This window comes from Phasianus colchicus, chromosome 6, assembly GCF_987193195.1.
Source record: "Phasianus colchicus chromosome 6, bPhaCol1.hap1.1, whole genome shotgun sequence".
In the NCBI taxonomy this organism is placed as follows: Eukaryota; Metazoa; Chordata; class Aves; order Galliformes; family Phasianidae; genus Phasianus; species Phasianus colchicus.
The window spans coordinates 43780790-43789796 of NC_143441.1; the positions used below are offsets into that span (position 1 = coordinate 43780790).

Below are 9007 nucleotides of genomic sequence, written 5' to 3' on the forward strand. Positions count from 1 at the left end.
TTTCAGTCTTCTGTGTAACTACCTGGAAAATAGTTGTGTCACACAATCAAATGGAGTGGCTACTTGGCAATGCAGCAAGGTTTGCTCATGTGGTAGATAATTTTGAAAAAGTAACTGCAGTGCTCTAGGAATTTAGGAAAATAGTGAAAGTTGATAGAAAAAGAGTATAGGTAGCAACTAGAGGCCTTCGGCTTTTCTCAGCCTTCAAAATCATTACTCAGAAAATTGCAGAGGTAAGGAAAGTTTCAAATGTACTCTGTGATGTAGGCATAACAAACAAGTTGTATTTTTATCATTAAAAAACAAAGCTGTCTTAGTGACCCCTTGAGGTATGAAGTACTGGATTAATGCAGAGATAGATGAAAGGAAAACATGAAAACGATTGCTGTCAAGGAATGGGATAAACTGACTGCTTTAAAAACAACAAATGGGTAGAGATTTCTTGACATTTCAGTTCTCTTATCTCTATCCTGGGGTATACACCTACAGATGTATTGGGAGAAGTAGCTTCTGATGTTCATATTACCAGGTACATGCATTTTTTTTACAATATTGTGTCCCGAGATTCAGGATTAGTGTTGCACATATTAATCTCATGTTTAGAGACTGAATTCTTTTCATCCTGTTCAGTATTTCGACTTTGATTCTATGATACATGATAAAAATTTTAAAAATCAACACTATTAGGTCCAAATAGACATAATGAAAAAGAAGGAACTGCATTCACTCTAGGAACAAGTGCCTCTGGCTGTTTAACAGAGTAACACCAATTAACAGCATGTGTTACGGTTTGTAATGTGCTTTAGGACCCTTATGAATTTGAATAATGGCAAAATGCCATTAAGCACAGTCATGGCAAAGCTAATAAGTTTGTAACATGTTGTGGAATGGATATCTTTGTTCACTTAATTAGAAGGAGCTTAAATAATAAAGATGGCATGTGATTTTGAGGAGGAGGGGATCTCTTTGCTTTTTTCTGCACCTGAGTCGAAGATCTGACCATTTCTGACTTTCAGAATATTGGCATAATAAGCAAGCCTTCTGCTTTTCTTCATGACCTGAGTAATGCTGGGCATTTCATGAACAAACACTCAGACGTACAAAAGTTTTTGCAAAAAAGTTAAAATATAACCCAATAAGGCATTTGTCCAACAGAAGCTGTAATGCCAAAAGTGCTCAGTGAGAGTATACCACTAGAACTTTTGTAAACTAACTCACTAAGAGCAGCATTATTGAAGAAGTTGAATTTGCTGGCTGGGTCTTGCCAGTCATCTTGACAGAGGAGAGAGGCAGGAAAAACTTGTCTTTGAGAGAGAAGGAAAGTAGCAGTGACTGCTGGATTTGTTTGTATATGTTGTTAGCGAACATCTTAGCAGTAAGAAGTACTTAATGAAAGAAAATATGTTTCTAACATCTATTTTATCATTTACTACTATTTTTACGTGGGAAATCTCTTGAACGCCACATTAACTAAATTAATAAATTAAAATAAATACAAACAAGTTCCAGTTTGTTCTTATCCAATTTGTATTTTTGTTTTCTGATGAGAAAATGGTCTAATTTTATCTGAGAGCTGTAGACATGGTCACTTCATGCAGCTGACAGAGTTTATTATACAATATGAAGAATTGCTGAGCTACTGCATGACTGTGAGGAACTTCCCCAGCACTGAAGCATGTTCTAGGCTGGCAGCTATCAAACCTTTTATTATGTGGGCTTAACTGTATCAGTTTTCTCTTTTGCCCTCCTCCCTTCACCACATCTCCCTATCCCACACTCTTCTGCTTGGCCTGGACCTTCAGTGACTGTTCATTCCCTTAATGCTGTTCATCCTGGTACTTAAAGCCAACTTGTCCCTCTTCACATTGCTTCTCACACCCACATCTCTCTCAGGGCTGAATTTGTGGTTTCCAGCAGGGCTGATGCTCCTAAGCCAACAAGTTCTCAGCAGGCTTTTATCCTGCAATGCCCATCCCAGATCTTGGCTATTTCTTTTTGGGAGACAGTGTGCACTTCACCACCATGACTAGAGAGGAAGAAACCTCAAATACAGTGATATTTTGGTGCAAACTGTCCTAGGAGAAAAGAAAAGCTGCAAAGACAAGATGCGCTGGTATAACAATTTATGTTAGTTATAAATTGCATGGTTGTTATTTCAGTGGGGACACACCATCACTAGCTTGATCCAACAAATATTAGCAAACATTCTTTGTACTCTCTGTAGTGTGGAAGTGTTAGCAACCTTTGACTCCATTTCTCACAATGCTTGTAATTTCCGTGTAATCTGTTTTCTGTTACTTAATAAGTTCCTGCAAACTCATGAGCTCAATTCTTTTTTAGCTTTCAAACAGATGTTATCTTCTTTAAAAATGATCACATCCCAAATGCAGTAATTTTAAGTGCACATTCACTGTGCAGTCCAACACTTCTTGGGTTTGAAATCACATTTTATTACAAGCCAGAACAGCCGTATCTTGAAACAGAATGTGGATGTTCTTTGGAACAGGGACTGAATACCAGATAGCATTGGTCTGGGATGGACTGTGAGGATGAAAAGTTATTTTCCTCTTCTTTCTTTCTTCTTTTTCATTTGTGTAAATTCACATTTAATTTTCACACACAACAAAGCACTTCTTCCACAGGACAGGTCATAACCCAGTCTATCTTCCAATCTCAAGATTTATGATTATGTGTTGTAAAAGTCGGATTCAGTGTGCTGTCAGAGGAGAATTCCTTTGCTTCCATCTATCTCTATGGACATGCCTTCTCTACCACTGAGTGCTGCCCAAGTCTGGACAGTTTGAGGCCTTCAGAGCACGAATTCCCAATATTCAAAACCTCAGGAGGGTTTTTGGATCTTTCCAGAACTTTATGATCATCTAAGCATGTAATTCCTCAGTGCTTTTGAGACATATTTCTCAGGGTAAGACCAAAACACGAATGGGACTTACTGCTTGGTTCTGGCCATGCAGTTTTTGGAAAGCAGAGAATTTTGTTCCAAAAGTTTCCTTGGTTTGATCTAGGAAACTTATGCCTCACAGGAGATGTGGCATCTGAACTGGTCTATGAACATGTTCCCTTTCAGCAAGAGGATTGATCCTTCTATAGACCTGTCTGAGAGGCTTATATAGAACATTTGAATTGAAATAGAGCATAGGGCTTGTGAGTATCTATAACTGCCTCCTGGAAATGCCCCATCTCCATGGTAGGGGCTGCACTGTCTGGAGCAATCACCTCCAGTGCTGGCAGTGAGCCACCTTGCAAAATACTTTGGTTGATCTGTGTACACAGAGGGAAGACAATTCTCCTTCTCTTTCTCCCTCCCTTTTTTTTCCCTTCTCTTTCACTTTGACATTCATGATGGATAAATCTGGCAGACAGGGAAGAAACTGATTTTTTGTTATTATCAGCCTGAAAGAACATAAACTTTTGCAATTCTCTTGTGTTAATGTTGTGCAGCTGTTTGTTTGACTGTCAAGGAGCAAGAAGATATTTTAAAGCTCGGACTTTTGCAAACAATGTACTTCTGATTGCTTTTCAGGCAGCTCAGAAGCAGCCTGGTTGCAGAGATGGGCTGACTCTGCCATTCAGGATGCTTGCAACTGAGAAGCAACAATCAATGCAAAATGGAAGCCGGTGTTTGGTGAGAATCCAAGAGCACATAGGGAATTCAGGAGAACCAGGAGGCTTACCTCCATATTCTGGGTTGCTAGAAAGTAGGTAGAACTACAGAGCAACATCCCTTGGTCTGTTCTTTACATACATTACAGATTTTTTTACTCTCATATTTCTTGTCTGGTACTCCAGCTCTGTCCTAAGGCTGGGGCCATACAGGCAGCCCTCAGCTGATAACCACCCCAGTGATCTGAAGAGCTCATGTTTCTCACCTGCAAGGACCCTTCCCCCCAGATAACACAGCTACGTCCTTCTTTCTCAGTCATGCTTCTGATCCCGGCATCAATTGGAGTGGCACTGAAGTGTTATAGGAAACACTAAAGTGAGTGTTGTTGTGAGTAGGGAGAATGACATTCATTTTCAGAGGATACAATTTCTTTAAATGGATTTACCTTCTGACATTGCCTGTCACATTTTAAAATTACCATTTGCAAATTCTTCAAATGATGCTTTTGAAGCATAAACACTAGTGCATACTAGTGCTGCATTATGAAAGGATTAAACAAGATCTTTGGGTTCCATTAGTTTGGCTGGCCTGATTGTTCTCTAAGCCCTTCCCCCTGCACAATGCTCTAGAAGGAAATTCTGACATTAAAAATTAAAAAAAAAAACCTATAATATTTTATTTAATTTGAATTAGAGGTGAGAGAATGGGGACTACTGCACATCGTGCCCCATGCTTGCAGTGTCAGAAGAATCATGTCACTTTTCAGCAAAGTAGAATTATTTGGCTTCAAAGTGCCAGCCATAATTAGACCTTTCCTTTTAAAAGAAATTCCCACTGCGTAGGCAGGATCAGCTGCTTTCTTTGTGTGAATTTTGAGATTGCAGAGCTGCTTTCCCTTGCTCTGATTTCTTTTGAAAAGACCTATTTCTTTAGACCGAATTCATCCATTTCCATTGTATATGTAGTACAAGACAATTACTCTGTAAGAGCTGGAAACTCAGAAAGGCTTTATATTGAAGGCTTCTGCTTAAGGATCATTGTCATTTTTAAAAAGTTATGACTGCGTTGCTGTGATTTGTTAGATGAGCAAATAGGAATATTGTTATGCACTTTAAAAAAAATAACTGTGAACCTAATCCTGCATTATGGTAGTGCTCATGAGTTCCAAATTAAACCAGTAAATGCAGTTTAATCTTCTCCTTTTCACTTTTAAAAGCCACAAAGATATTTAAAAGGTTTCTATCTGTCAGTTTTCAGTGGCAGAGGATAATCTCATGCAGATGAGGTGAAAGGCATTTTTTGTTTGTTGATTTGAATTGCAAGAATAGAAAGAGAGTATGATAGAAATAGCAGTGGGGATTTTGGAAGAACAGAAAGAAGAGGAAAAGCCATAAAGTGGTCTGAGGGAGTAGAGGCAAAGGGGAGAACATAGGCACAGCAATGAGAAGAATATTGAGAAAGGTATATGAGCAGTGGAATATAATTAAACACAAAGAATGAGAGCCTTTAAATGAGTTGTCTGAACAGATAGAAAAGCACTGTAATATTTGAAGAAGAGGACAGAAAAGGAAATGCAAATCAAAGTATGAAAGCTGTAAATCAGGAGGGTGGTGGGGACATGGGGACATCCCATAGAGAGCAAAGAGTTTTGTTGGAGGAAGGGACCTGAGCAGAAATTGAGAGCCCAGGAGCCAGAGCAAGAATGATGGGAGCTGAGGATAAGCTGAGGGATGGCTGCATGGATTCAGCAAGACAGTGTCAGACCTTTCACGTTTCTTTCTGCAGCTCTGTGAATGAGAGAGAAGCAAAAGATACCCTGTCTGTGCCTGAAACAAGGCTTTAACACTGCTTTATAGAGTGCTCTCACAAGCAAGCTTTGAAAATAACTTTCCGAATGGAACAACAATAGACTGAGTGTAAAACAGGCTTGAAACTGCTAGTCTGCTCTGATAATCAAGGGGGATGCTTCACAGCTTGTGCTTATTATCTGCAGAAGGATGGAAAAGGAGAATGTTAATTAAATGGTTGGAGATGTGAAGGTGTGAGGAGTGAGCTGGAGGTTTTACAGTATGATCAGAAAAAGAGACAGAAACAACCATCATAAAAAAAAAAGCTTAAAAATTAGGACACATTTTAGTAAGAATAAATCCTGGTGCTCACTTTTCAGGTAGGTATAATGAGCTACTGTTCAAGAGAGACCAGAACTAGACATTTAGACACTGGGTCAGTTTTCATCTCTCCTTGATGTTCTCCAGCAGTTTTTTTTAAGCACAGTGTATTTATCATCCATTGACTTGACTCAAGGTCACAATCTTCTCCTTCCAGTACTACAGCTAGAAGGTCTGAAGGCCAGTTTCAGCTATTATTCTTGCAAAATTCAGTTATCCTGGAAAACACAGTAATGAATCATTAGCAATCCCAAAAGAAGCAAGGTCAGAATTGCTAATCATCACTAACCCTATCCTTAAGAAAATGATCTTAGTAGTTTTGTGGGTTTTTTTCCTTTTGTCAATCAATCTGATAGCTTGATTTAATTATGCAGTTTTTCTTAAAAGTCCAGTTACCATTTTCAAGTCTTTTTTTCTATGTTAAATGATTAGAAGGTACTTCACGCTCCTAATAGAGATCAACATCGCCCTTCTAATACCTATTTTTTTTTGTTGACCTGGGTTGGAAAAGTGTTCTTGCCTGGTACCAGTTTCATTTATAATGATGGGCTTTACTCTTCAAGGACAAGATTTCTCTTTAGACACTTCTCCGTCCACTGCAAATTCCTATGCCCACAAACCCTGGGAAGCATTGCAGATCCCTCCCAGATCAGCTCATTCACCAGGATCTCACATCTTGCTGCCAAGATAAGGCCTACTGGGATTAAAAACATAGCCACTGTCCTCTTTCAGTCCTGATAAAGTTTTATATGCCAACCTGAATGAGGATCCAGGTGCCAAAGACGGAGTCTGTCCTGATAGGTTGGATACTTACATTAAAGAACAAAACCCAATAATTTTAAATGGACAAAATCAAACCATTCTGCACATACCAATTCCATGCAAAGCATGTCTCTGCAGTATTTTTTTCCATGGAGTGTAAACCATTGTTTGAAACTGTAACATGTAACCCTTTAAACATGAATCTTAGTTGCTGTATGCTATGTCCAGAGGGAACTATCTTTGGTCCATCCACTGCTTGTTGCTTGCCTTTAGTTTGCAAACTCTCTACGTTTTGTCTCATGCTTCTGAGCACTTTCCTGGATGCCACTGAAGTACAGAAGTAAGTTGGTATTTCCTTGGCAGTTGGTTATTCTAGAAGATCAACAACGTGCATCAGAAAAAAAATCCACAACAACAAAAGCATACAAACCAACTCAATCCCACAGCAAATATCCCAGCCCCAACCAAATCCATAGTTGTCTGGGGTTTTGTGCCAGCTTTTTTTCACTTGCCTCAGGAGTGAAGGGAAAGTATAAGTGATCCCTTACTCTCAATTGATAGACCAACCCTTATGTATCCTTATTTTCTGCATGAATTAAGCCAAGAAACACTTTAAAAAAAAAGAAAAACACTGAGTTATTTCCTTCCTACTTAGAAGTCTGCAAAACCACTGATTTAAATACTGCTCATGGAGGTATTAGGTGAGATTTTTTTCCTTCTGTGTTGGTAGTTCTAATTAAGCTTTCAGGTAAATTTAAAATAGATGCATTGATGTATACACTCAGAAACATAAAGTTCATTAGGAAAAGTGCAAGCAAGAATACTTCAAATCATCTGCTTCTTTGTTTTAAAAAAGCCTTTTCACATTGTGTTCCTCTTAATGACGGCTCAAGAGGAGTTTCTTTAAAAAGCATAAGCAATAGAAGAAGGTGGATGAGCTCCCTCGTGTCTATTGCATATTCCTCATATGGGGGATTTCCAATTTACAAAGAGCAGTACAAAAAGCACCACCGGGTACAGATGTGTGCGTATTAAATCCAAACTCTGTGTTAACAAAATGACTATTTAAAGCCCTTTATTTCCACTGGGCTTTTACCAAACAAAAAGCAGTTGACAACTGTGGACAAAAAGCCCTGAGCATTTTTGTTCGTCAAATTGCCTCTTTAGTGGATGTATTAGGAAATCAGAAGCACAAGAAAAATTTAAATTGCTTCAGGCTTTTGTGTTGAAACTTCTTTAACCAGAGGCCTTATCTGACCTTCACAATGCATGCATCATTCATTAGTCTGATAATCAGAAGACACACTGTCAGGTTTGTTTTAGGACAAAGAAGTAATGAGAGGAATTAGGAGCACATAACCCATTAAGAACCACCCCTTACTAGAGCCCTACCTTCACAGGTAACATTTAACAGCTTCTACTATGACTCATTCCAGTGTTTTCACAAGTGTGCAAAAAGACATTTTCTGTGCACCTTTGTTTTAGCATCAGTATTACATTGCTTTTTTTCTTCTTATTGTTCTCTATTTTCTCATAGCCCATTATCTTTATTAGTTAAAATAATTTATTGATCTAATGTGCAAAGGTAAGCTGTATAATCAATGAATATACAGATGTTATAATTAAGAAATATACAGGTAAGCTAAGCTAAGTAAGACTATTGCAACAGGAAGATAATAAATGGAAAATGCTTACCAATGTTGTAAGCACACAACATCCTCCACAAAGAGCAACCTCTAGGAAGAGATCCTTCCTCAGTGGCAGTCAGCCCTTAAATGGGATCTAGGAGAGGTGCAGCCAGGCTCCACCCCTTCCAGTAGCACAGGTGAATTACCTTCACCTGTGCACCCATGGCTGACTCAGTGCTTGCCTCAGGTGGTCAATCAGAGGTTCAGGTCCTGATTCAGCAGTTCCCATACATAAGCTAATAGAAGCATCAGCCAAACTACAAGTTACAGCTTAAGTCAGTACATGAAATGCATGTGATTGAAAAATCTGTAGTGAATAAACCCTTTTGTATTTATTCTTTGGGAATTTACTTGTTATTGACGAGAGTCACAGATGGCTCCTGGACTAAAGGCAATGGTTGAAACAAAACGTGTTGAAAAAAGTTAATAGATGAAAGAAAAGAACTTCGCTAAGTCATTCAATCATTTGTCAGGGAGGGAACCTGGGCTTTTCAGCTCCTGCAGAAACAAAATAAAAGTCTCCTAATTTAAATACTGATCTCCAGATTACGGTTGTCCAAGAATTGAGAAATGTTAGTTCATTTCTCCCCATATGAATGAGAGTTGAAGCAGTGAAGAGATGTTGATCCCTAGTCCTCCCTCCATTGTCAGAGGGCATTTTGAACCAAGTTTCTTCACTGTTTGATGACAGAGAGGAAAGTTCCCAGTCAGCTTTGAGAAAGACAGATGGATAGCACTGTGCAAAGTATTGCTACAATTTGTATAAT

General features: G+C 38.7%; 1 long non-coding RNA gene across 1 annotated transcript; it reads right to left on the reverse strand.

The window, feature by feature from the left end:
* Positions 1-4482: 4482 nt before the first annotated feature.
* Positions 4483-8302, reverse strand: LOC149917577 (uncharacterized). Its single transcript, XR_016467551.1, has 3 exons — positions 8248-8302; positions 6663-6924; positions 4483-6008 (listed from the first exon to the last, which is right to left on the reverse strand). It is a non-coding gene; the product is annotated as an uncharacterized LOC149917577 (long non-coding RNA).
* Between the last annotated feature and the right edge of the window lie 705 nt (positions 8303-9007).